A 25,753-nucleotide genomic window follows, 5' to 3' on the forward strand; every position below is an offset into this window, starting at 1 on the left:
TTAGGCTGGGCATCGGTCAGCGGGTGGTGAGCAATTGCATTGTGCATTACTTGTTTGTACACATTATTAGTAGTGGTACTATTATCATCATTGTATTATTATTATTATTATTATTATTACTATTATTTTGTCTTATTAAACTGTCTTTATCTCAACTCACGGGCTTCACTTTCCATTTCTCTCCCCCGTCCCAGAGAGGGAGGGGGAGGGGGAGCGAACAGCTGCGTGGTGTTTAGCTGCCGGCCGGGTTAAACCACGACACACCTTTTACCCTAACATAATAATTCTGTGAAGGCATTAATGCTTGATTTAGAACTGAATACGTTGCCCCATAGCAATAAGAAATTTCACTTCCATTCCTCCCCTAGCTTCATTATAACCAGTGGAGGATCCGCTAGGGTAGATTCCCCAGGTCCCCGTTATTCCTGTTGAAATCAGGGGTTGATTACCCTAGGAAAAGGCTAGTCAATTTGTCCTGCAAAGCCAGGTCCAAACCGTTTTGTTTTATTTATTTATTTATTTATTTGTTTATTTTCATTACATTTCAGAGTTGGTCCAAAAATTCCATAGGGCTTTCTTTTAGACCTTGTTGGAAGCATATTCTCAATTCCCAATTCATCCAGGTTTTAGTATTTACTTAACCGTTCATAATTTTCAGGATGATTCGGGTCTTAGTGGGGGTCGGTCAGGGGAATGCAATTGTCCACAGTTCCCTGAACGGTCCCATCAGCAATCTGAGCTCGCACATGAACTCAGGTTGTTTTAAGAGTTGACCTCTTTTCTGTTTCTGTGACAACTCTCTCGGACCGGACCGATCATGGTCCCTTTGCCCTAAAGGGCTAACACCCATGATTTTAAGATCTCTGCCTCGGGCAGAGGCAGAACTATTAACATTCCTACATCCTCTTTCCCTGCTCATTCAACTTCAAACACCTTTAACACTTTCCACAACCCTTTTAACACTTCCTTTATCTTTCTCCAGCCTGTACTTCTCTAATGCCAACATCAAAGGTTCAGTCAGGGGCCAACTTAATTCCGTACCTTTTCCCACCAAGATGCTGAAACATCAGTATACAACATTTCATCCTGTTCTGCTTCTCAAAAAACAACATTAACTGTAGCAAAATATTAGAGTTCAAAGTTCCATTTAGGGGCCACTTTTCTCCACATTCCAGCTTATAAAGCGGCCACCACTGATTACGATATTTTATCAATGTTTTCCTGTTCACACTTCCACCGGCAGATCCTCCAATATCCTTCCAGTGACTTAAAACACAGCCTAACACACTTTTCTTTAAAATTTCACTGCTTGTTTGCCCCCCCAGTTTCCAGTTTACACTTTCAGAATACACATGTTACTTACAAAAGCGTATCACAAAACGTATCACTCACAAAAATACGGGCACGCAATATCTTTCAGTAGCGATGTCACAAAACTACTATTACCAGCAATATTGCCAAAATCACAGTAACAATAGTCAGAGTCAAATTCCACATGCGATAAGTCAGAAAACCAAACTGTGTAACACCGTAACGATATCTTTCTTATAACAATGCCACGAACCTACTATTACCACCAGGAAAATAGCCAAAATCGCAGTAACAATAACCAGAGTTAAATACCATACTCCATGAGTCAGAAAACCGAAATAGACAACACAATTCCAGATGGACCTTAAAGCGAGCTCCTTCCTTAAGGTCCCCAAACATGTACTTATGGTGCTAACCACAAAGTATATACCAAACACTGCCTCGCAGAAGATCACCTTCTGACTTACAGACAGTTCCAGATGACCGGTCTACCAGAAAACCAAACCAGAATAAAGAATATACTCACTTACAATGATGGGGTCCTTGTCTGCCTCCGCAGTGATCCGGTGAGTCGAGGAGTCCCTCCGGGAAATCCCGGGGGTACCCTAGGGAGTCCTGTTCCCAGCGGGTCCTGCGGTCCGGCAGAGAGGTTGTCCCATCTGGGTCACCAAATTGATTCAAAGATCGAAGCCGAAATTCCTTTAAGTGGTATATTCTTTATTGCAGCGCTGGATGCACGGGGGATCTCTCCACCTATCGTGCATACCCAAAGCAGAAAGCAGTCTTGAATTTATACAATCAATCTATCAATATTCTACAAGCACCTATACATATGCATTACCTATCCCCGCCTTCCCTCGCTTCTCATGCTAATTAGCCTTTTGGCACCTTGCGCCTGCGCAGAGCCTTCCAAGAATTGTGGGCAGGGGTCTTTGGGACGTGGGCAGGGGTCTTTGGGAGGAAGACCCCGAGTCTTCCTCACAGTGTACTTTTCACCTTTGGTCAGGAATCTGCTGAATTGGCATGTTTCTTAATTGCAAGAGCTGGTTGTTGCTAATTCTCCCGTTTGTTGTATCTTTATAATGAATTCCAATGTCCAGTTTCGAGATTTATAGTCCTTACATTCGTTTCTCTGTCCGCCTGCCGCTTCCTTATCATGAGTTCCAGTGTCTTGTTTCGAGATATACAGTCCTTGTCTGGGGATTGTCCTTGCCTCCCCAATACCTCCTTAATCAGCCTGCACACAATTATCTGAGAATGAAAGCTGCTTTCCAGTAATTCAGAAAGCCAAGTTACGTCTCAGCCTTGAGCATCTCGGGCTTTTGGGCCTGTCTGTAACATTTGGCACCAGCACTAATACTTTTTTTGGCATATGTTTAGCGTTTGGGGCCTGTGTCTGGGATTTGGGCCCTGTCTCGAACCACTGGGGCTTTGTCCTGGGTTTTGGAGCCTGCCTCTAGAGTTCAGGGCCTGTGATTAGGCTTTTGGGGTCTGTGTCTGGGGGCCGGTATCTGGGGGCAAGGGGGGAGCTGCTTGTAGACCCTTGGGGCCAGCACTGAGGGGGTTGGGAGCTGACTCTACACCTTTGGGGCCTGCTTCTGGGGGGGGCGGGGGGTTGAGACCAGCATCTGGGGGAGGGGTGGGAGCTCTTTGTATTCCTTTGGAGCCATTGTCGGGCGGGGGGGGGGGGGGGGGGGGGGGGAGGCGGGGGGAAGGGGAGGGTTGGTTGGGAGCTGCTTGTACACTGTTGGAGCCTGGGTTGAGGGAGGAGGTTTGGAGCTGCTTCTACACCTTTGGGCCTGGCATCGGGGGTAGGGGGTTGGGTGCTGGTTGTAGGGGCCTGTGTTTGGGGGGGGGGCTTGGGACCTGCGTCTGGGGGAGGGGTGGGAGCTGCTTGTACACCTTTGGGGCCTGCATCTGTGGGGGGTCAGGGCCTGTGTCTAGCAGGCTGGGAACTGCTTGTACAATGTAGGAATCTGTTTCTGCAGGGTGGCTGGGAGCTGTTTGTACAACTTTGGGGCCAGCATCTGGGGGTGGCTGGGAGCTGCCTGTACACTGTAGGGGCCTGTGTTTGTGGGGGGCTTGGGGGCCTCCCTCGGGGCGGGGGGGGAGGGTTGGGAGCTGCTTGTATAGGGTAGGGGGCCTGCCTGGCAGGGGTTGGGAGCTGCTTGTAGAATTTGGGTCCCTGTGTCTGGGGGGGCGGTTGGGGCCTGTGTCTCAGGGGTGTTGGGAACTGGTTGTACACCTTTGGGTCCTGTCTCTCGGGGGGGAGCTACTTGTACCCTTACCATAAGCCGTACTCTAACACATACTTCTACCAGTACCCTTACCGTAACCCTTACCTTTACCCTTACTCTTACCCTTACTAAAGCATTACCCTTACCCTTAACGTAAGCCTAAACCTTAACCTTATCTTTACACTTACACTTACCGTAACCCTTACCCTTTCTGCTACACTTACCCTTAGCCTAAATCTAAACCTTACACTTACCCTAACCCTAACACTTACCCTTACCATTACCCATATACTTACTCTTACCCTAACCCTAAATCTTACCCAAACACTTACCCTGACCCTTACATTAACCCTAAACCGTACCCTAAAACTTACACTTACTCTTAACCTTAACCTTACGCTTAACCTTAACCTACTACTTACCCTTTCTTATCCGTCACCCTACACCTAAAATTAACCCTAACCATTACCCTAACACTTACCCTTACCCTAACCCAAACCCTAATCCTAACTCTAAACCTTACCTTGACTTGTACACTTATCCTTATCCTTACACTTACCCTAACACTTACCCTCACACTTATCCTTATACATACAACTTACCCTTACCCTAAAAATTAACCTTAACCTAACTCTAACCCTAACCCTTACCTTAACCCTTACCCTGACCCTTACATTAACCCTTACCCTTACCCTAAAACTTACACTCTTAACCTTAACCTTACCCTTAACCTTAACCTAAACCTAATACTTACCCTTCCGTTTCCCTCACCCTAACCCTAAAATTAACCCTAACCATTACCCTAACACCTACCCTTACCCTAACCCTTACTCTAACCCTTACAATGACCCGTACCCTTACACATACACTTACACTTACTCTTACCCTAAACCTTACCCTTACCATAAGCCATATTCTAACAAATTCTACCTGTACCCTTACCCTTACCGTAATCCTTACCCTTTATGTTACCCTAAACCTTACCCTTACCCTAACACTTACCCTTATCGTAAACCTTACCCTTTCTGCTACATTTACCATTAGCCTAAATCTAAACCTTACACTTACCCTTACCTTAACCCTTACGTTTCCCTCACCCTAACCCTAAAATTAACCCTAACCATTATTCTAACACTTACCCTTACCCTAACCCTAACCCTTACTCTAACCCTTACCCTGACCCATACCCTTACACTCACCCTTACCCTTACATTACCCTAACTCTTACCCATACCATAACCCATACCCTAACACATATTTGTACCCTTAACCTTACCGTTACCCTTACCCTTACTCTATCCGTTACCCTTACGCTTACCCTTAACATAAACCTTACCATTAATCTTACCCTTACGCTAACCCTTACCCTTACCCTATCCCTTACACTTATCCTTATCCATACCCTTAACCTTACCCCAACCCTTACCCTTAAGCTGAACCTAACCCTAAACCTTACCCCAAACCTTTCCCTGAACCTTACATTAACCCTAACCCTTAACCTAAACCTTACACTTACTCTTAACCTTAACCTTACCCTTAACCTTAAGCTAGTACTTAACCTTACATTTTTCTCACCCTAATCCTAAAATTAACCCTAACCATTACCCTAACACTTAACCGTTACACTTACCCTTATTCTATCCGTTACTCTTACACTTTCCCTTAACATAAACCTTACCCTTTACCTTACCCTTACCATAAGCCATACATCAACACTTACGTGTACACTTATGCTTACACTTATCCTAGTAATTACTCGTACAATTACCCTTAACCTAACCATAAACATTAAGGATAAGCTTAAGGGTCACCCTTAAGGTTAACGTTATCCTAACACTTACACTTAAGTTCAGGGTAAGGGTTAGAGTAAGGGTAAGTGTTAGGGTAATGGTTAGGCTAATTTTAGGTTTAGGGTGAGGGAAACGTAAGGGTAAGTATTAGGTTAAGTTTAAGGATAAGGTTAAGAGTTATGGTAAGGGTTAGGTTTAATGTAAGGGTAAGGGTTTGGGAAATGTTTAGGATAAGGGTAAGAGAAGGGATAACGGTAAGGGTAAGGATGATGTTTAGTGTAAGGGTTAGATTTAGTTAAGGGTAAGGGTTAGTGTAAGTTTAAGAGTAAGGGTAAGTGTAAGGGTATGTGTAAAAGTACGGGTAATTGTAAGGGTTTGAGTAAGGGTTAGGGTAAGGGTAAGTGTTAGGGTAATGGTTAGGGTTAATTTTAGGGTTAGGGTGAGGGAAACGTAAGAGTAAGTATTAGGTTACAGCTAAGGTTAAGGTTAAGAGTAAGTGTAAGGTTTAGTGTAAGGATTAGGGTTAGTGTAAGGGTCAAGGTAAGGGTTGGGGTAAAGGTTTAGGTAAAGGGTAAAAATATGCATATTGTAAGGGTGAGGGGTTAGGGTAATGGTTAGATTTTAGTTAGATTTAGGTAAGGGTGAGGGTTCGGGTAAGGTTTAGAATTAGGCAAAGGGTAAGTGTAGCAGAAAGGGTAAGGTTTAGGATAAGGGTAAGTGTTAGGATAAGGGTAAGGTTTAGGGTTAGCTTAATAGTAAGGTTAAGGGTAATTGTACGAGTAATTGCTAGGGTAAGTGCAAGCGTAAGTGTACATGTAAGTGTTGTTGTATGGCTTATGGTAAGGGTAAGGTCAAGGGTAAGGTTTATGTTAAGGGTAAGCGTAAGGGTAACGGATAGAGTAAGGGTAAGGGTAAGGTTAAGGTTAACGGTAACGTTAAGGGTACAAATATGTGTTAGGGTATGGGTTATGGTATGGGTAAGAATTAGGGTAAGTATAAGGGTAAGGGTAAGGGTAAGTGTAAGTGTAAGGGTACAGGTCAGGGTAAGGGTTAGAGTAAGGGTTAGGGTTAGGGTTAGGGTAAGGTTAAGTGTTAGGGTAATGGTTAGGGTTAGTTTTAGGGTTAAAGTCAGGAAAACGTATGCGTAAGTATTAGGTTAATGTTAAGGGTAAGGTTAAGGTTAAAAGTAAGTGTAAGGTTTAGGGTAAGGGTTAGGGTTAATGTAAGGGTCAGGGTAAGGGTTGGGGTAAGGTTTAGGGTAAGGGTTAGGTTAAGGATAAGTGTTAGGGTAAGGGTAAGGTTAATGGTAACCATAAGTGTAAAGGTAAGGGTTAGGGTAAGGGTAAGAATAAGGGTATGGGTAATGATAAGGGTGAGGGTTAGGCTAAGGGTAAGTGTAAGGTTTAGATTTAGGCGAAGGGTAAGTGTAGCAGAAAGGGTAAGCTTTACTGTAAGGTTTAAGGTTTAGGCTTAGGTTAAGGGTAAGGGTAAGGGTACGGGTCAGGGTAAGGGTTAGAGTAAGGGTTTGAGCATGGGTAAGGGAAAGGGTTAGGATAAGTGTAAGGGTGCAAGCAAGGATTAGGGCAAGAGTAAGTGTAAGGGTAATAGAAAGGGTTAGGGTAAGGGTAAGGGTAAGGGAAAGTGTTAGGATATGTTTTAGGGGAAGCAGAAGGGTAAGGGTTAGGTTAAGTGTAAGGGGAAGGGGAAGGTAAGGGGAAGGGTTGGAGTAAGGTATAGGGTAAGGGTAAGGTTATGGTTAAAGGAAAGAGTAAGGGTAAGGAAAAAGTAAAGGTAAGGATTTGGGTAATGGTAAGGGTGAGAAGGGTTAGGGTAAGGGTTACGGTAAGGGTTAGGTAACGCAGTGTACAACCTGGGACGTCACACGCAGAGCTGCCTCTGGCAAGGTGAGTGAGGAACAGATGTAGCAGTTGTTGTAGGTCTGTCTCACTGTTCCTCTAAGCATCCCCTCTTTGTCTTTTAGAGGTGTTGTAGCTGTTTGAAGAGGGTAGATTGAAGCATCTGCCTCGGGGGCTGGTAAGCGGCAGAGGTAAGGGAGCAGATGAGAGTAACTTACCTAGTTGTGCTGTGTCTTTGGATGCTGCATCGGCCTATGCGTTTCTTTTTCTTTCACAGGTGTCTCGCACAGGCTCAAAGGAGCAAACTGCACTCTGAAGAGCTGTGTAAGAAGAGGGGCTGGTCATGAGCTGGGTTGGAGCAGAACGACCAAGTAGCACAAGGTGACTATGAAAGGTGTCCGTCTTGCTTTGCAGGTGCCGTGGCAGGCTCTCCACAGAAGTGGATAAGGATATGAGATAAGGCCAGAGAGCGACAAGGAGCGGCACGTGCAGGGATGGTTTTGAAGCGCTGCGGTGGCTTCCTCTTCTGTTCATCAGGTGCCACAGGCAAGGTGAGTTGTAACATCAGTCGTTATATTTGCATGAAAGCAGTTCACTTGAATGCCACAGTGCATCTGAGTAGCGTGTTCTAGCAGAACAAGCTTGTCTGGCACAGCGGTGCCTGATGGCAGTGTGTTTCCTCAGGTGAAGAGGTGCCTGAAGCCCCATCCTATCTAGCCTGCACACAATTATCTGAGAATGAAAGCTGCTTTCCAGTAATTCAGAAAGCCAAGTTACGTCTCAGCCTTGAGCATCTCGGGCTTTTGGGCTTTTTTTTTTTTACAGACACTGTAACATTTGGCACCAGCACTAATACTTTTTTTGGCATATGTTTAGCGTTTGGGGCCTGTGTCTGGGATTTGGGCCCTGTCTCGAACCACTGGGGCTTTGTCCTGGGTTTTGGAGCCTGCCTCTAGAGTTCAGGGCCTGTGATTAGGCTTTTGGGGTCTGTGTCTGGGGGCCGGTATCTGGGGGCAAGGGGGGAGCTGCTTGTAGACCCTTGGGGCCAGCACTGAGGGGGTTGGGAGCTGACTCTACACCTTTGGGGCCTGCTTCTGGGGGTGGGGGGGGTTGAGACCAGCATCTGGGGGAGGGGTGGGAGCTCTTTGTATTCCTTTGGAGCCATTGTCGGGCGGGGGGGGGGGGGGGGAGGGGGGGGAGGCGGGGGGAAGGGGAGGGTTGGTTGGGAGCTGCTTGTACACTGTTGGAGCCTGGGTTGAGGGAGGAGGTTTGGAGCTGCTTCTACACCTTTGGGCCTGGCATCGGGGGTAGGGGCTTGGGTGCTGGTTGTAGGGGCCTGTGTTTGGGGGGGGGGCTTGGGACCTGCGTCTGGGGGAGGGGTGGGAGCTGCTTGTACACCTTTGGGGCCTGCATCTGTGGGGGGTCAGGGCCTGTGTCTAGCGGGCTGGGAACTGCTTGTACAATGTAGGAATCTGTTTCTGCAGGGTGGCTGGGAGCTGTTTGTACAACTTTGGGGCCAGCATCTGGGGGTGGCTGGGAGCTGCCTGTACACTGTAGGGGCCTATGTTTGTGGGGGGGCTTGGGGGCCTCCCTCGGGGGGGGGGGGGGGGGGAGGGTTGGGAGCTGCTTGTATAGGGTAGGGGGCCTGCCTGGCAGGGGTTGGGAGCTGCTTGTAGAATTTGGGTCCCTGTGTCTGGGGGGGGGTTGGGGCCTGTGTCTCAGGGGTGTTGGGAACTGGTTGTACACCTTTGGGTCCTGTCTCTCGGGGGGGAGCTACTTGTACACTTTTGGGGTCTGTATTTGAGGGGGGTTGGGAGCTGCTTGTGCACTTTTGGACCTATGTTTAGGGGGGTTGGGAGCTGTTCATGCATTCTAGGTGCCTCCCTTTTGAGAAGGGTTGGGGCCTGCATCTGTGGGTGGTTGGGAGCTGCTTGTACACTATAGGGGTGATTCAAAGATCGAAGCCGAAATTCCTTTAAGTGGTATATTCTTTATTGCAGCGCTGGATGCACGGGGGATCTCTCCACCTATCGTGCATACCCAAAGCAAAAAGCAGTCTAGAATTTATACAATCAATCTATCAATATTCTACAAGCACCTATACATATGCATTACCTATCCCCGCCTTCCCTCGCTTCTCATGCTAATTAGCCTTTTGGCACCTTGCGCCTGCGTAGAGCCTTCCAAGAATTGTGGGCAGGGGTCTTTGGGACGTGGGCAGGGGTCTCTGGGAGGAAGACCCCAAGTCTTCCTCACAGTGTACTTTTCACCTTTGGTCAGGAATCTGCTGAATTGGCATGTTTCTTAATTACGAGAGCTGGTTGTTGCCAATTCTTCCGTTTGTTGTATCTTTATAATGAATTCCAATGTCCAGTTTCGAGATTTATAGTCCTTACGTTTGTTTCTCTGTCCGCCTGCCGCTTCCTTATCATGAGTTTCAGTGTCTTGTTTCGAGATATACAGTCCGTGTCCGGGGATTGTCCTTGCCTCCCCAATGCCTCCCCAATACCTCCTTAATCAATCCCCCCTTTTCTTTTCCCATGCAAATTCTTTTGCATCAGATACTTTCATTATTTACAGTAACACAACAAAGCAGGCATCTAAACAACATGCACACAAATATTCCTAACACTACTAATACGATTAGAGCAATGAATACTTGTTTCAACCATTGGAAATTGGGCATCCAGGAGGTTAACTTATTCCATAGTTCACTAAAACTCCATGAAAGATCATCTTTACTGATCTCATGTAGGATCCTTGTCTGCTTCCAGATTTCTTCCAGGTCGGTAGAGATCCTTCCACTCTGATCTACATACATACAACAACTTGTGTTTATTACTGTACAGACTCCCCCTTGAGTGGCCAGTAACAAGTCTAGGGTCATCCGATTTTGTAATACTACCTGTGATAAACTAGATATCTCTTCTTGTTGAGCCTTTATAGCATCCAGAATTTTGTTTTCTAACTTCTCTATAATTGCAGAAATATTAACTATTGCCTTTTCCAATTCACTCACTCCTAACCATGGGATAAACCATCGCACAAAACTATGAAAAGGGGTGTGTCTCTCTACCAATGGATTGTTAATTTTTCATCTGATTCTCCGCATATGAGTTCTCAAGTAACCTCGAGGCACTACATCATGTACTGTCATATTGGGGACTACCGCTCCAAGAGTGCAAGTTCCCTTCCAATTCTCAGGCAAGACCTTACGGGCTGTATCTTTGCATAGCCAATACCACCCTTTTCCTTCTGGAACCGTCCAGCTGGTTGAATTTGCCCAGCCGCTAGTCGTACTAATATCAATTGTTCAATTACAAGATGTCTGATTTCCCACAGAAGTAGTATCCGTATTTATACAATGCTGTTTTCCTATACCCTTAGGCGGGTTACACCTTTGTACACATACATAATAGGATTCTAACGGCACGAAGCTACTCACTTCTAGTTCCAAAACTGCTTAATATTTTCGACCCCAAGATGTGTTTTCCCACAAATTAGTCCAAGATAAGTTTGCAGGCAAGGGAATCCCAATTAACGATACACCCTTATTCCCATGCTGTGGCAGATGGGTGCATACCCAACAGTTCGTCTTATGAGTTACTTGAGAAATTGTTTGTATTAAGGTCAGGTGTAAGTTCTCATCCCAAGTTGCCCACCCCAAATCCGAGAACCGCACCCCTGCAATCATTAGGATCTGGAAAACCGTAATTTTGTTGGTCCAATTGGAGTGGTGGTCCATATCCTCGCCGGGGCCTTCTTCACCCTTGAATTGTGGATCCAAGCTGCTTGCTTCTTAATCTTCATGGCGGTGTGTGTTGTCAGTAATACTTGGTATGGTCCCATCCACTTTCCTTCCATTTTTCATGTAGGGGTTGTCCTGAAAAAGTCTTTATGTCTATATAATCCCCAAGCTTCAAGGGGTGGATTGGTTGATCCAACCCTCTAGCCCTGGTCCCTAAAACAAATGTATGTACTTTATTTAATTGTTTCTGAAGTTCAGTTATATAAGCATATAAATATTCTGATCCTAACTGTGTTAGGTCCTCTCCACTAAATAGAAATTGCTATGGCCTTCCATATAAGATTTTGAAGGGACTCAAATTTCCTTTTATTCTAGGTTTAACTCTAATTCCAAGTAATGCTAAAGGGAGGGATTGAGGCCATGACAAATTAGCTTCTTATCCAATTTTAGCTATTTACTGTTTAATTAAATGGTTCATTTTTTCTACCTGTCCACTTGCCTGTGGTCTATAAGGAGTATGCAGTTGCCAATCTATCTTTAGAATCTTACTTATCTGTTCTACCACTTGTGCACAAAAATGTGAAACTCTATCAGAAGACATTGCTACTAGAATCCCAAAGCATGCTATTATTTCATTTAACAAGACTTTAACCACTTCTCTTGCTTTGTTTGTTCGACAGGGAAAGGCTTCAGGCCTTCCTGAAAACGTGTCAGTCAGAACCAGTAAATAATGATACCCCCCTTTTCTAGGGAGTTCTGAAAAATCAATTTGCCACTGTTGCCCCGAATAATTTCCTTTACCGATTATTCCAAATTTTATTCTATCCTTGGTATTGGGGTTACTGTGTAAGCAAATGCTACATTGTTGAGTTACTTGTTTTATCATATCGTCCCACTAATGTCTGACTCAGGCTCTTATGCAGTGTGCCAGCTCCCCAATGCGTTTTATTGTGTTCTGTAAGAATGATGGGCCATGTCAAACTAGAGGGTATTACTATGTGGTTATCTTTTAAATATACTCATCCATCTGGTTTCATTTTACCTTTCAAATCTTCAATTAATTTTAAGTCTTCTTTTGTATAATTTGGATATAGTTTGGATTTTACCGTCTGGTATCAAAGACAATGCCTTCACCTCAGTTATTTCAGCTGCCTGCTTAGCCTCTGCCAATCGATTTTCCAATTTCAAAAGCGGTGTTCCCCTTTTGGTGTCCCTGACAATGCATGATAGCTACCTTTTCTGGTTGTTTTACAGCCTCTAACAATTTTAAAATTTCTTCAGCATACTTTGTGTTCTCACTGAGCGGTCAGCAATCCATGGTCTTTCCAAATTGCTCCATGAGCATGTACCACGCCGAATGTATATTTAGAATCTGTCCAAATATTTACCCTTTTTCCCGCTGCCAGTTCCAATGCTCTCGTGAGAGCAACTATCTCCGCCTTTTGAGCTGATGTTCCAGGGGGTAAAGGCTTAGACTCGATTACCTGCTGAGTAGTTGTTATAGCATATCCAGCTTTACGTTGTCTTTGCGTAACAAAACTGCTCCCATCCGTGAACCAAGTTTCTTCCGCATCTTCCATGGGCTCCTCCTTAAGGTCTGCTCGGCTGGAATACACAGTCTCTATAGTTTCTAAACAATCGTGAATCACAGTTTGTGCCGGAGCATCACTAAGAAAAGGGGCTAGATTCACAATATTAATGATCACAATTTCCACGTCGTCCTGTTCTACCAATATTGCTTGATATTTCAAAATCATCAATTCTTGTTTAAGTTGTTTAAAGACTTTTTGTGCTTCTCCAGTCCAGACTAACTTTGACTGGTTAATCTTTATCAATTCACATAGAGGCTTTACCAATAGTCCATCATTATAAATCCAAAGGCGACACCAACCTGTCATTCCTAAAAAGGTTTGTAGCTCCTTTACCATTTGAGGTTCTGGAGTCCGGCAAATGACTTCCTTATGTTCAGTTCCTAGTTCTCGTTGTCCTTCCGAAATGTCAAATCCCAGATAGGTCACACTTTGTTGAGCCAGCTGGACTTTCTGTCAAGAGACTTGATATCCATTTAAACCCAGAAAATTAAGACGACTTATAGTCCATTGAATACAACTGCCTTTAGTCTCGGTAGCTATTAAGAGATCATCTACATACTGTAACAAAGCACCTTCAGTGTCCGCAGGTATCCATGTTTCGAGTTCCCTTGCTAATTGGTTTCCAAAAATAGTGGGGCTATTCTTGAATCCTTGAGGTAGTAATGTCCACGTAAGCTGCGTCTTTCTGCCTGAATCGGGATTTTCCCATTCAAAGGCGAATAGGTTTTGGCTTTCTGTGGCTAAGCCTAGGCAGAAGAAGGCATCTTTTAAATCCAGCACGGTAAACCAGACTTGACTATTCTTTAATTTAGTCAGCAAAGTATAAGGGTTTGCCACTACTGGATGTATATCCTCAGTGATTTTATTTATGGCCCTCAAATCCTGAACTAGCCTATAGCTTTTTCATCTGCCTTTTTAATTGGCAATATGGGTGCATTGTATTCTGATTCGCATTCAAGCAATAATCCATACTGTAAAAATTTATCAATTATCTCTTTAATTCCTTTCCTATCTTCTATCCTCAAAGGATATTACTTAACCTTAACGGGTTTCTCTCCTGGCTTCAATTTAATAATTATTAAGGTCACATTTTTAGCTCTTCCAGGGACTTCGGTAGCCCACACTCCTGGACATACTTGATCTGTGATCTCTAAAGGTATTTCACTTTTAGGGTCAGTTTGTATTAGTGCCAAGCTTAACACATTTGTTAGTTGTTCTTCTCCTATTCTTAATTCTATTTTCCCTTTTTCAAAGACAATTTCTGCTCCTACTTGCTCTAATAAATCTCTACCTAAGAGTGCCCATGAGGAGTTAGGCATATATAAAAATCTGTGTATGCCCCATTGTTTCCCTAACTTGTACTTCAAAGGTTCACAAAAATAAGCCTTTTTGGTTACACCTTGTCCTGGTTTCAGTTAGAACAGAGTTAATTTTCTTCCTAGTAGCTGGTAGAATGCTATGTTTTGGCTTAGGATGAGAAGAGTGCTGATAACACCCCGATGTTTTAATAGTTGCAGAGCAGTGCTTATACCAAGCCAAGGACATCTCAGCTTCTTGCTCTGTCCTGCCAACAGGCAGGCTGGGGGTGCAGGAAGAGCTGGGAGGGGACAGACCCAGGACAGGTGACCCAAACTAGCCAAAGGGGTATTCCATAGCATCTGACATCATGCTAAACAATACATAGGGGTGGCTAGCCGGGGGAGGGGGCCGGACTGCTCGGGGTTAGGCTGGGCATCGGTCAGCGGGTGGTGAGCAATTGCATTGTGCATCACTTGTTTGTACATATTATTAGTAGTGGTACTATTATCATCATTGTATTATTATTATTATTATTATTATTATTATTTTGTCTTATTAAACTGTCTTTATCTCAACTCACGGGCTTCACTTTCCATTTCTCTCCCTCGTCCCAGAGAGGGAGGGGGAGAGGGAGCAAACGGCTGCGTGGTGTTTAGCTGCCGGCCGGGTTAAACCACGACACTCCTTTTACCCTAACATAATAATTCTGTGAAGGCATTAATGCTTGATTTAGAACTGAATACGTTGCCCCATAGCAATAAGAAATTTCACTTCCATTCCTCCCCTAGCTTCATTATAACCAGTGGAGGATCCGCTAGGGTAGATTCCCCAGGTCCCCGTTATTCCTGTTGAAATCAGGGGTTGATTACCCTAGGAAAAGGCTAGTCAATTTGTCCTCCAAAGCCAGGTCCAAACCGTTTTGTTTTATTTATTTATTTATTTATTTTCATTACATTTCGGAGTTGGTCCAAAAATTCCATAGGGCTTTCTTTTAGACCTTGTTGGAAGCATATTCTCAATTCCCAATTCATCCAGATTTTAGTATTTACTTAACCGTTCATAATTTTCGGGATGATTCGGGTCTTAGTGGGGGTCGGTCAGGGGAATGCAATTGTCCACAGTTCCCTGAACGGTCCCATCAGCAATCTGAGCTCGCACATGAACTCAGGTTGTTTTAAGAGTTAACTGGTTTTCTGTTTCTGTGACAACTCTCTCGGACCCATCATGGTGCCTTTCCCCTAAAGGGCTAACACCCATGATTTTAAGATCTCTGCCTCGGGCAGAGGCAGAACTATTATCATTCCTACATCCTCTTTCCCTGCTCATTCAACTTCAAACACCTTTAACACTTTCCACAACCCTTTTAACACTTCCTTTATCTTTCTCCAGCCTGTCATAAAAGGCTCAGTCAGGGGCCAACTTAATTCTGTACCTTTTCCCACCAAGATGCTGAAACATCAGTATACAACATTTCATCCTGTTCTGCTTCTCCAAAAACAACACTAACTGTAGCAAAATATTATAGTTTAAAGTTCCATTTAGGGTCCACTTTTCTCCACATTCCAGCTTATAAAATGGCCACCACTGATTACGATATTTTATCAATGTTTTCCTGTTCACACTTCCACCGGCAGATCCTCCAATATCCTTCCAGTGACTTAAAACACAGCCTAACACACTTTTCTTTAAAATTTCACTGCTTGTTTGCCCCCCCAGTTTCCAGTTTACACTTTCAGAACACACGTTACTTACAAAAGCGTATCACAAAACGTATCACTCACAAAAATACGGGCACGCAATATCTTTCAGTAGCGATGTCACAAAACTACTATTACCAGCAATATTGCCAAAATCACAGTAACAATAGTCAGAGTCAAATTCCACATGCGATAAGTCAGAAAACCGAACTGTGTAACACCGTAACGATATCTCTCTTATAACAATGCAACGAACCTACTATTACCACCAGGAAAATAGCCAAAATCACAGTAACAATAACCAGAGTTAAATACCATACTCCATGAGTCAGAAAACCGAAATAGACAACACAATTCCAGATGGACCTTAAAGCGAGCTCTTTCCTTAAGGTCCCCAAATATACTTATGGTGCTTACCACAAAGTATATACCAAACACTGCCTCGCAGAAGATCACCTTCTGACTTACAGACAGTTCCAGATACAGATGGACCCCAATGTCCCCAGATATACTTGTGGTACTAACCACAAATTATATACCAAATACTGTCCTGCAGAAGTCACCTTCCGACTTACTGGACAGTCCCAGATGACCGGTCTACCAGAAGACCAAACCAGAAAAAAGAATATACTCACTTACAATGATGGGGTCCTTGTCTGCCTCCGCAGTGATCCGGTGAGTCGAGGAGTCCCTCCGGGAAATCTCGGGGGTACCCTAGGGAGTCCTGTTCCCAGCAGGTCCTGCGGTCCGGCAGAGAGGTTGTCCCATCTGGGTGCCAGATTGATTCAAAGATCGAAGCCGAAATTCCTTTAAGTGGTATATTCTTTATTGCAGCGCTGGATGCACGGGGGATCTCTCCACCTATCGTGCATACCCAAAGCAGAAAGCAGACTTGAATTTATACAATCAATCTATCAATATTCTACAAGCACCTATACATATGCATTACCTATCCCCGCCTTCCCTCGCTTCTCATGCTAATTAGCCTTTTGGCACCTTGCGCCTGCGTAGAGCCTTCCAAGAATTGTGGGCAGGGGTCTTTGGGACGTGGGCAGGGGTCTCTGGGAGGAAGACCCCGAGTCTTCCTCACAGTGTACTTTTCACCTTTGGTCAGGAATCTGCTGAATTGGAATGTTTCTTAATTGCAAGAGCTGGTTGTTGCCAATTCTTCCGTTTGTTGTATCTTTATAATGAATTCCAATGTCCAGTTTTGAGATTTATAGTCCTTACGTTTGTTTCTCTGTCCGTCTGCCGCTTCCTTATCATGAGTTTCAGTGTCTTGTTTCGAGATATACAGTCCATGTCTGGGGATTGTCCTTGCCTCCCCAATGCCTCCCCAATACCTCCTTAATCAGGGGCCATGGTCATGGAGGAGGGTCTGGGCTGTTTATACACCTTTGTGGCCTGTGTTTCAGGGGGGGGGGGGGTGGGCCTGTGCCTGGGGGAGTTGGGAGGTGCTTGTTCACTCTAGGAGCCTCCATTTGGGGGTCTTTGGGGCCTGCCTTTGAGGGGGAGGGAGTTGGGAGTTGGTTGTACACCTCCGCATCCCATGTCTTGGGCGAGGTGGGGGGAGTGGGACCGGTCTCTGAAGGGGCGGGTTGTGAGCTGCTTGTACACCTGTGTCGGGGGGGAGGGTAGGGGGGTTGGCGGGGGTCGGGTCTGGGTCTTGGGCCAATGTCTGGGTGGAGTCCAGTTCTTGGGAGGGGGTGGTGGGGTAGGAGCTGCTTGTGGGCAGTTGGGGTCTGCATCTGGGTGTGGTTGGTGCCTGCTTCTGTTGGCAGTTTGGGGCCTGCTTGTAGACTTGTGCAGCCTGGGTTTGGGGGCTTTTCTGTAACGTTTGGGGCCTGCATTTTTGCTTTGGGATGCATCTTGAGCTTTTGAGGCCTAGCAGTAGCATTTGGGGCCTGCATCTGGGGCTTTTCTGTAGCATTTTGGTTGCGTATTTGTGATTTGGGGCCTGTATCCAGGGTTTTGCCTTTTTTGTAGTTTCCATCTTTGTGTGTGTGTGTTTCGTTGTTGGTTGTCTGGAGTTAGGGACATTTTGGGGTTTGGATTAAGGTCAGTGTCATTAGCGTTAGGGGGTTGATAATAAGGGTTAGGGTTGTGGTTAGAGTTGTTAGGTTTAAGGGGAATAAGGATTTCAGGGTAAGGGGATCAAGGTTGTGGGAATAAAAATGTTGTTTTTGCACAAACAACAGGATGTTTTTACATCCTGTAGAGGGAAGGAAGGTGGTATTGAGATATGCTTGCAGTGATAAGACAGCTTAACAGTGTGAAAAGAGTTCATCTGATTCGTGTCAATATGGAACAATGCTAGGGCCGCATGATATGATGAAAAGTCTGAGAAAACCAGAGTGGTTAATATATATAGTTCTTGTATCTTGCAAAGGAATGGTCCAGCAATTCGGGTCAATAGGGGATAAGAGAACAAAGGGGTTTCAGAATAACTGCTAACTATTACAACTGTTGCATGGGACACTATGCAAGTGTCTGCCATCCAGCCAAGATGGACAAAGGAGATGGACAAGAGAAAAGCCTGGGAGGAAGTCTACGAGCCTTCAGTACGAGCGGCCCCCAGAGGGACCACCGGAGACTGATAACGCCTGCACCAGTGGGAGGGTTTGGATTCTGGGAACTAATTAGAATAACCCTGCCTTTTGTAGAAGTAGTAATGAATATGTATTAGCCTAGCAGCATAAAAACCAGCCGCCTGATGTAACTTGTGTGCGTCTTGGTGGAGCAGAGACTCCTGGCGCACCCAGCGCTGCTTGCTTACCTCTATTCCTTTAATAAATCATAAACATTAATTGTAAGCCTATTTGGGACCCAGTCATTTATTACAAGTGGGGGCTCGTCCGGGACGGCTTTGGTTCCTGATTTCTGGTTTGATCTAGGAGAGGCACCCCCACCATTTGGTGGCTGCTGTTTGAGTCAGGTCGGAACTAATGGCATCTTGAACCTGAATAAAGGTAAACAAAGTTTCTGATTCTTTTTTTCAGCTCCCTTGCCAGCTGCAGCACTATATTTTGCCCGTAATTGTGTGTGTGAAGATCCGAACGAAGATGACGGAGTCGTAAGCATTTAAAGCGTATACCGTTCGGTTGGGTGGGGTTCGGTTGCCTGTGTGTGTAAGAGTGTGACTGAGATGGAACTTAGTTCCGAAGCGATTGTGGAGGTCTTCTAACCGCGTTTTCAATCTCCCGCGAGGGACTTGGCTGGTGAAGGACCAAAGGGATTCCTATAGGATTTGTGGGTGTGTGATAGGTCCTCGACCCCCTGCAAGACACTCTTACTAAGGTAACCAAGGGCTGTGGGAATTGCCATAGTAAAATTCCTAGATGGGTCAGACAAAATCGAAGACCAGAGACCAGAAGAAAGGGAGCAAATTACCAGTCATACCACCAGAAAGTCCATTAGGAATAACGATTAGAAATTGGAATGATAGGGACCCCAGAAAAGGAAAAAGTAAATTAAAAATGGTCCAGTATTGTGTGACTGAATGGCCAAAGGAGCCTTTAAGACTACATGTCTTTTGGCCTGCTTTTGGATCCTTCAAAGACTGGATTTGCCAGGCCTTAAATATCCATGTTAATTCAAAGGAACCTTTTAGCCAGGAAGAAAGTGATTATGCAGGATTATGGATCAGGAGGACTTCAGGTCCTTTTCCAGCCTCAATATTTACACTAAAAGCAGGTAAGAAATTTGAAGAACAAGAAGAACATGAAAAAGAAAAAGAAGATAAACGTGAGCCGTTGGATAAGCTACCACCTCCATATCCTAACAATCCACCCCCGGCGGCTCCCCCTCCGGTGGCTGTGGTATCGCCACCAGTACCACCGTTGCCCCAGCTTCCACCACCAACAGCACCAGAATTAGACCGACCTCCGGCCGCATGCAGGAGAAGTAGGACGGACGTATCTGAGAGGGCTTCTCTATATCCCTTAAGGGAGGTAACTGGTGTATAACTGGTGCGCGTCTTGGTGGAGCAGAGACTCCCGGCGTACCCAGCACTGTTTGCTTACCTCTATTCATTCAGTGAATTGTAAACTTTGATTGTAATCCTATTTGGGACTTTTATTTATTATAACAGACAACCTTGTAAAACACAGACAACCAGAATCCTTACAGCAATTAGGTGGAAATCACGGCGTAAGACACATTAGCACCTCAAAGAGTAAAAACCTCAAAAGAAATGTGACTTGTAACAGGCCAGCAGCTGTGTATTTTCTGTGAAGCACCAGCTAGATTATGAACCTTGAATAGCACAGTTAAAGGGGAAACAGGGGAGGGTCCCGGTCCTCGGCAGAAAAAAAAAGTGTATAAACTGTGTATGGAATTAGTAGGCACCCTCCTGCTTGTGGGACACCCGCCATTGTAATCGCGAATAATAATGCTACTGTACTGAGATCCTCGACTCAGCCTATGCTATTTGCTACAGATTGATTCAGGGTTTTAAGGTTTCAGGGATTGGGCACTAGGGTTGGGTTTCAGGGTAAGGGGTTTCAGGGTTTATGTTTAGGATTTTAAGGTTTTTAGGGTTGGAGTTTTAACAACGGTTAGGATTTTAAGGATTTGGGGGTTAGGGTTTTAAGGGTTTCAGGGTTAGCGTGTTAGGGTATTAGAGTTTTTTGGGTTGTAGTGTTGATATGTTTTTTAGGGTTAGAGTCTTAAGGTTTTATTTTTGGTCAGTTATTTACGGTTAGGGTTTTAAGATCTTTTTTTTTTTTTTTTTTCAGGTTAGGTTCTCCAGGTCCAGGGTTTTGAGTATCCTAATTTTGGGGGTTTGGATTTTGAGCATCTTAATTTTGGGGGTTAGGCTTTTGTGTGCCCTAATTTTTTGGGATCGGCTTTCAAGCATCCTAAGTAGTTGGGTTAGGGTTTTGAGCATCTTAATATTTTGGGTCTGGGTAATGAGCATCCTCAGTTTTCAGGATAGGGTTTTGAGCATCTTAATGTTTCCAGGATAGGGTTTTGAGCGTCCTAAGTTTTTGGGATAGGTCTTTGAGCTTCCTAATGTTTTCCGGATAGGGTTTGGAGCATCTTAATGTTTTGGGTTTGGGTTTTGAGCGTCCGAATGTTTTTGGGTTAGGGCTTGGAGCATCCTAATGTTTTTGGGTTAGGGCTTTGAGCGTCCTGTTTTCGGGATAGGGTTTGGAGCATCCAAAGTTTTTGGGTTTGGGTTTTGAGTGTCCAAAGTGTTATAAGTTGCCCCCTCAATTAATTTTCAGAGAGCATTGTATTAATCATAGAAAGGAATTTATTGAGTAAGCAAACATCAAGCAAAACAGCACTGCGCAGCCGGGGAGTCTCAGCTCCGCACACGGCACGCACCTCACCCCTGCCAGGGTCCCTTTTTATACCTTGCTAATTCTGGGATTACGCAGCACATCCTGGTATATTCTGCGACTGCGCGCACTGTTGCTGTGTTCCCTCAACATAACCCTAAAATTAACCGTAACCATTACCCTAACACTTATCCTTACCTAACCCTAACCCTAACCCTTACTCTAACTTTTAACCCTGACCCATAACCTTAGACTTCCCCTACCCTTACCCTTACTCTTCCCCTTACCCTAACCTTTACCCTTACACTTACGGTTACCATTAACCTTACCCTTACCCGAACACTTACCCTTACCCTATCCCTTACACTTATCCTTATCCATACAACTTCCGCTTACCCTAACACTTAACCTTAACCTAACCCTAACCCTAAACCTTACCTGAACCCTTACCCTGACCCTTACATTAACCCTAACCCTAAAACTTAACCTTAACCTTACCCTTAACCTTAACCTAATACTTACCCTTACTTTTCCCTCACCCTAACCCTAAAATTAACCCTAACCATTACCCCAACACTTACCCTTACCCTAACCCTTACCCTTACCATAACCCATACTCTAACACATACTTCTACCCGTACCCGTACCCTTACCGTAACCCTTACCCTTATCGTTACCCTTACCCTTACCCTTACCCTATCCCTTACCCTTAACCTAACCCTAAACCTTACCCTTATCCTAACACTTACCCTTACCGTAAACCTTACCCTTTCTGCTACACTTACCCTTAGCCTAAATCTAAACCTTAAACTTACCCTTAGCCTAACCCTCGCCCTTACCATTACCCATACCCTTATTCTTACCCTTACCCTAACCCTTACCTTTACACTTACGGTTACCATTAACCTTACCCTTACCCTAACACTTATCCTTAACCTAACCCTTACCCTAAACCTTACCCCAACCCTTACCCTGACCCTTACATTAACCCTAACCCTTACCCTAAACCTTACACTTACTTTTAACCTTAACTTTACCCTTAACATTAACCTAATACTTACGCATACGTTTTCCTGACTTTAACCCTAAAACTAACCCTTACCCTAACCCTTACCCTTACCCTAACCCTAACCCTAACCCTTACTCTAACCCTTACCCTGACCTGTACCCTTACCCTTATACTTACCCTAATTCTTACCCATACCATAACCCATACCCTAACACATATTTGTACCCTTAACCTTACCCTTACCCTTACTCTATCCGTTACCCTTACGCTTACCCTTAACATAAACCTTACCCTTGACCTTACCCTTACCATAAGCCCTACAACAACACTTACATGTACACTTACGCTTACACTTACCCTAGCAATTACTCGTACAATTACCCTTACCCTTACCCTTAACCTAAGCCGAAACCTTAAACCTTACAGTAAACCTTACCCTTTCTGCTACACTTACCCTTAGCCTAAATCTAAACCTTACACTTACCCTTACTGTAACCCTCACCCTTACCGTTGCCAATACCCTTACTCTTACCCTTACCCTAACCCTTCTCCTTACACTTACTGTTACCTTTAACATTACCCTTACCCTAACACTTACACTTATCCTTATCCATACCCTTACCCTTACCCTAATCCTTACCCTTAACCTAACCCTAACCCTAAACCTTACCCCAGCCCTTACCCTGACCCTTACATTAACCCTAACCCTTACCCTAAAGCTTACACTTACTCTTAACCTTAACCTTACCCTTAACTATTACCCTAACACTTACCCTTATGTTTCCCTCACCCTAACCCTAAAATTAACCCTAACCATTACCCTAACACTTACCCTTACCCTAACCCTTACCCTTACCATAACCCATACCCTAACACGTACTTGTAGCCTTAACCTTACCATTCGCCTTACCCTTACCTTTACTGTCTCCGTTACCCTTACACTTACACTTAACATAAACCTTAAAGTTAACCTAACCCTTGTCATAAATGGCTCAGGATTCAAATTAGGATTAAATAAAAAAATAGGATTTATTGAAAGAATATAAAGGAATAGAGGTAAGCAAACAGCGCTGGGTGCACCGGGAGTCTCCGCTCCACCAGGACGCACACCGGTTACATCAAGCAGCTGATTTTTATGCTCCTACACTAATACATATTCATTACTACTTCTAAAAAAAATAGATTATTAAAATTAGCTTCCGGGGTGCAGTCCCTCCTACTGGAGCATGCGCAGTCTCCTCTGGGGTCTCTTCTGGGGGTCTCTAGGGGTCTTTCATGCTGAAGGCTCCTAGTCTTCCTCTCCCCCTTTGTACTTACTTGGCACCATACCAAGTTTATAGAACATTCTCTTCAAGACTTGTCTCCCAGCCGTCCTTCAGCTTCTTTTTCCTTCCTCTTAATCTCTCGGCCCCCCTAACCAGATACCAAAGATCCGCATAGTATCCCGTAACAGTCACTAGTTGTTATCAGTTGTTCTGAAACTCCCAGACATCAAACACAAACAGCTTCACGAGTAATTAAAACATTCTTCCCCAGCCATTCACAGACACATCTATAGCAGTGTTAGAAATAGAAGTCCGGAATAACAAACGCAAACAGGTTCATAAATTTAAGGAGTGATAAATTGACTAGAATGAGGGGGAGACTGGGACACACTGCAGCTGAGGTTCAAGAATTAAATTGCCAGTGCAGGGCCCAAAGGCAGACAGGATTCAAACAGAATTGTTCTTTATGGACACGAATTGTTAAAACATTCCTCACAATCCCTTATCTTCTTTTTAACATCCCCAATTCGTGTCTCTTCTGTTATTAATAATTGGATTTCATCAGTTTGTTCTTGGAGGGTCCAATTCTTAAGCATCATAATTGACATATTCCCTTCTTTTTTTAATGAAGTTATTACAAATGTACTATTTATCACCCGGTGTATTAATAATGTAAGACAAGGTATCATACAAGGTACAAATAATAACGTAATTACACCACATAACAATAAAAATAACACTCTTCTGACCCATGGTCCACCAGGCAGCCATGAAAATAAATCCCATTCCATATCCTTCCAGGTTTGTGTTTGCTCGCTCACCTCCCCCCTCCTTCTCTGGGATGGGAGAGAGAAATGGGAAAGTGAAGCCTGTGAGTTGAGTTAAAAACAAGAAGATAATAACAATAATGATGATAGTAGTACTACTAGTAATAATGTGTACGAAACAAGTGATGCACAATGCAATTGCTCACCACCCGCTGTCCGATGCCCAACCTAACCCCGAGCAGTCCGGCCCTCCTCCCAGCCTGCCTGCTGGCAGGACAGTGAGAAGCTGAATTTGGCTTGGTCCTTGGCTTGGTGTAAGCACTGCTCTGTAACAATTAAAAACAATTAAAACATCAGCATATTATTAACATTCTTCTCATCCTAAACCAGAACATAACATTCTATCAGTTACTAGGAAGAAACACCTTTTCATCAATCTTTAAACAGTAATTACTAAAGTTAAATTTTCCACAGACTTCTCCTTCTTGTGCTAGCAAACAGTCCAAAGCTAGGCAATTTTGACACAAAGCAGTTCTCATCTTTATAACTCATTTAGATCAGTTCTCATCATTTATAACTATTTCTATTACAGCTAATAACCTAATTATTCTATTAAGTATATATATACTGAGGTCCTATAGCCCCAGGATCTGTCTTCTGCCCATGTAGCTGGATCATAATAGGCAAACGCCTTCAGGGTCGATTCAGGCTTGTGTTACCGTTCGGCCTGTCAGGGTGATCCAGCTCCTGTAAAACGAATCACAATTTTATATAGGTTTAAAAAAGAGGTTTTTTATGTTATTTTCTCGGGACAACCTGATCTTAGTGTGGGAGAAGTCCGGTCGAGGCCCTCTCATTCGGCAGTCAATACCGATAGGGGTTGCCTCCCTCGGTAGACCATACACACCGCAGTGGAGGGTCCTGCCCCGGTCTTGCCTTCTCCCTTTTCTCCCTTTAGGCTTGTCCCCTTTATTTGGCATCCTTAATACATGCAGAGCCTCGCTGCCAGAATATTAGTTCTCCCTTAGCTTGAGTTTCAGTTGCCCAGGAGCGGACTCAACCCTCCAAGTTTCAGTAGTTACTGGTCCTTTTATTCTGGATGCGTGGGTCCCTTTCTGCAGTTCTCACAGCTGTTTCAGTAGTCAGTAAAACAAGGTACAGTCCCTCACATCGAGGGTTCAGTGATTCTTCCCTCCCGTGGCTGCTTGTTGAAACACTTTATTTTTTATCTTCTGACAAGTTAAATAACAGTTACTTAATTTGCTTTGCCGTATGGCCCTTTCCAGGTTCCTGTAGCAGGATTCATCTGATAGCCTTTCAGGTTGATACAGATTTGACTACAGGGTTTTGGCATTCATCACTATCTCCACAGTTTCACAGCTGGACAGTCACATTCATTTATGTTGCATTCCTTCAGGGGCTCATCACCCCAGTCCTTGCAGTCTCTCTGCTGGTTACACACTTTATTGATATCTATGCATTCTCCACTTCTGCACTTGAATTTGCCAGGTCCAGAGCACTGAATAACATTGTTACAGTTTGCTTCATCAGTGTCATCCAGACAGTCTCTCACACCACTGCACTGCCTACTCCCATGGACACAGTTCACATCTGAACTGGTCTGGCCTACAGGTCCAGGAAGGGCAGTTAATTTCATCTCTTCCATCCTTACAGTAAGGATCTCTATCACATCGCCACAATTCTCTTCATCTTCTCCACTGTCACAGTCTTTTTCACCATCACATTTCCATGACACTGTTCTCATATGACACAGCTCAGCACTTTCGTCAGACCCATCTTCACAATCCAGATCCCCTTCACACTGCCATCTGTTTGGCACACACTGACCACTGTTGCACACAAAGTCAGATTCAGCACACATCTTCTTCACACATCT

The sequence above is a fragment of the Netta rufina genome (genome assembly GCF_964035555.1).
Source record: "Netta rufina genome assembly, chromosome: 10".
NCBI lineage: Eukaryota > Metazoa > Chordata > Aves > Anseriformes > Anatidae > Netta > Netta rufina.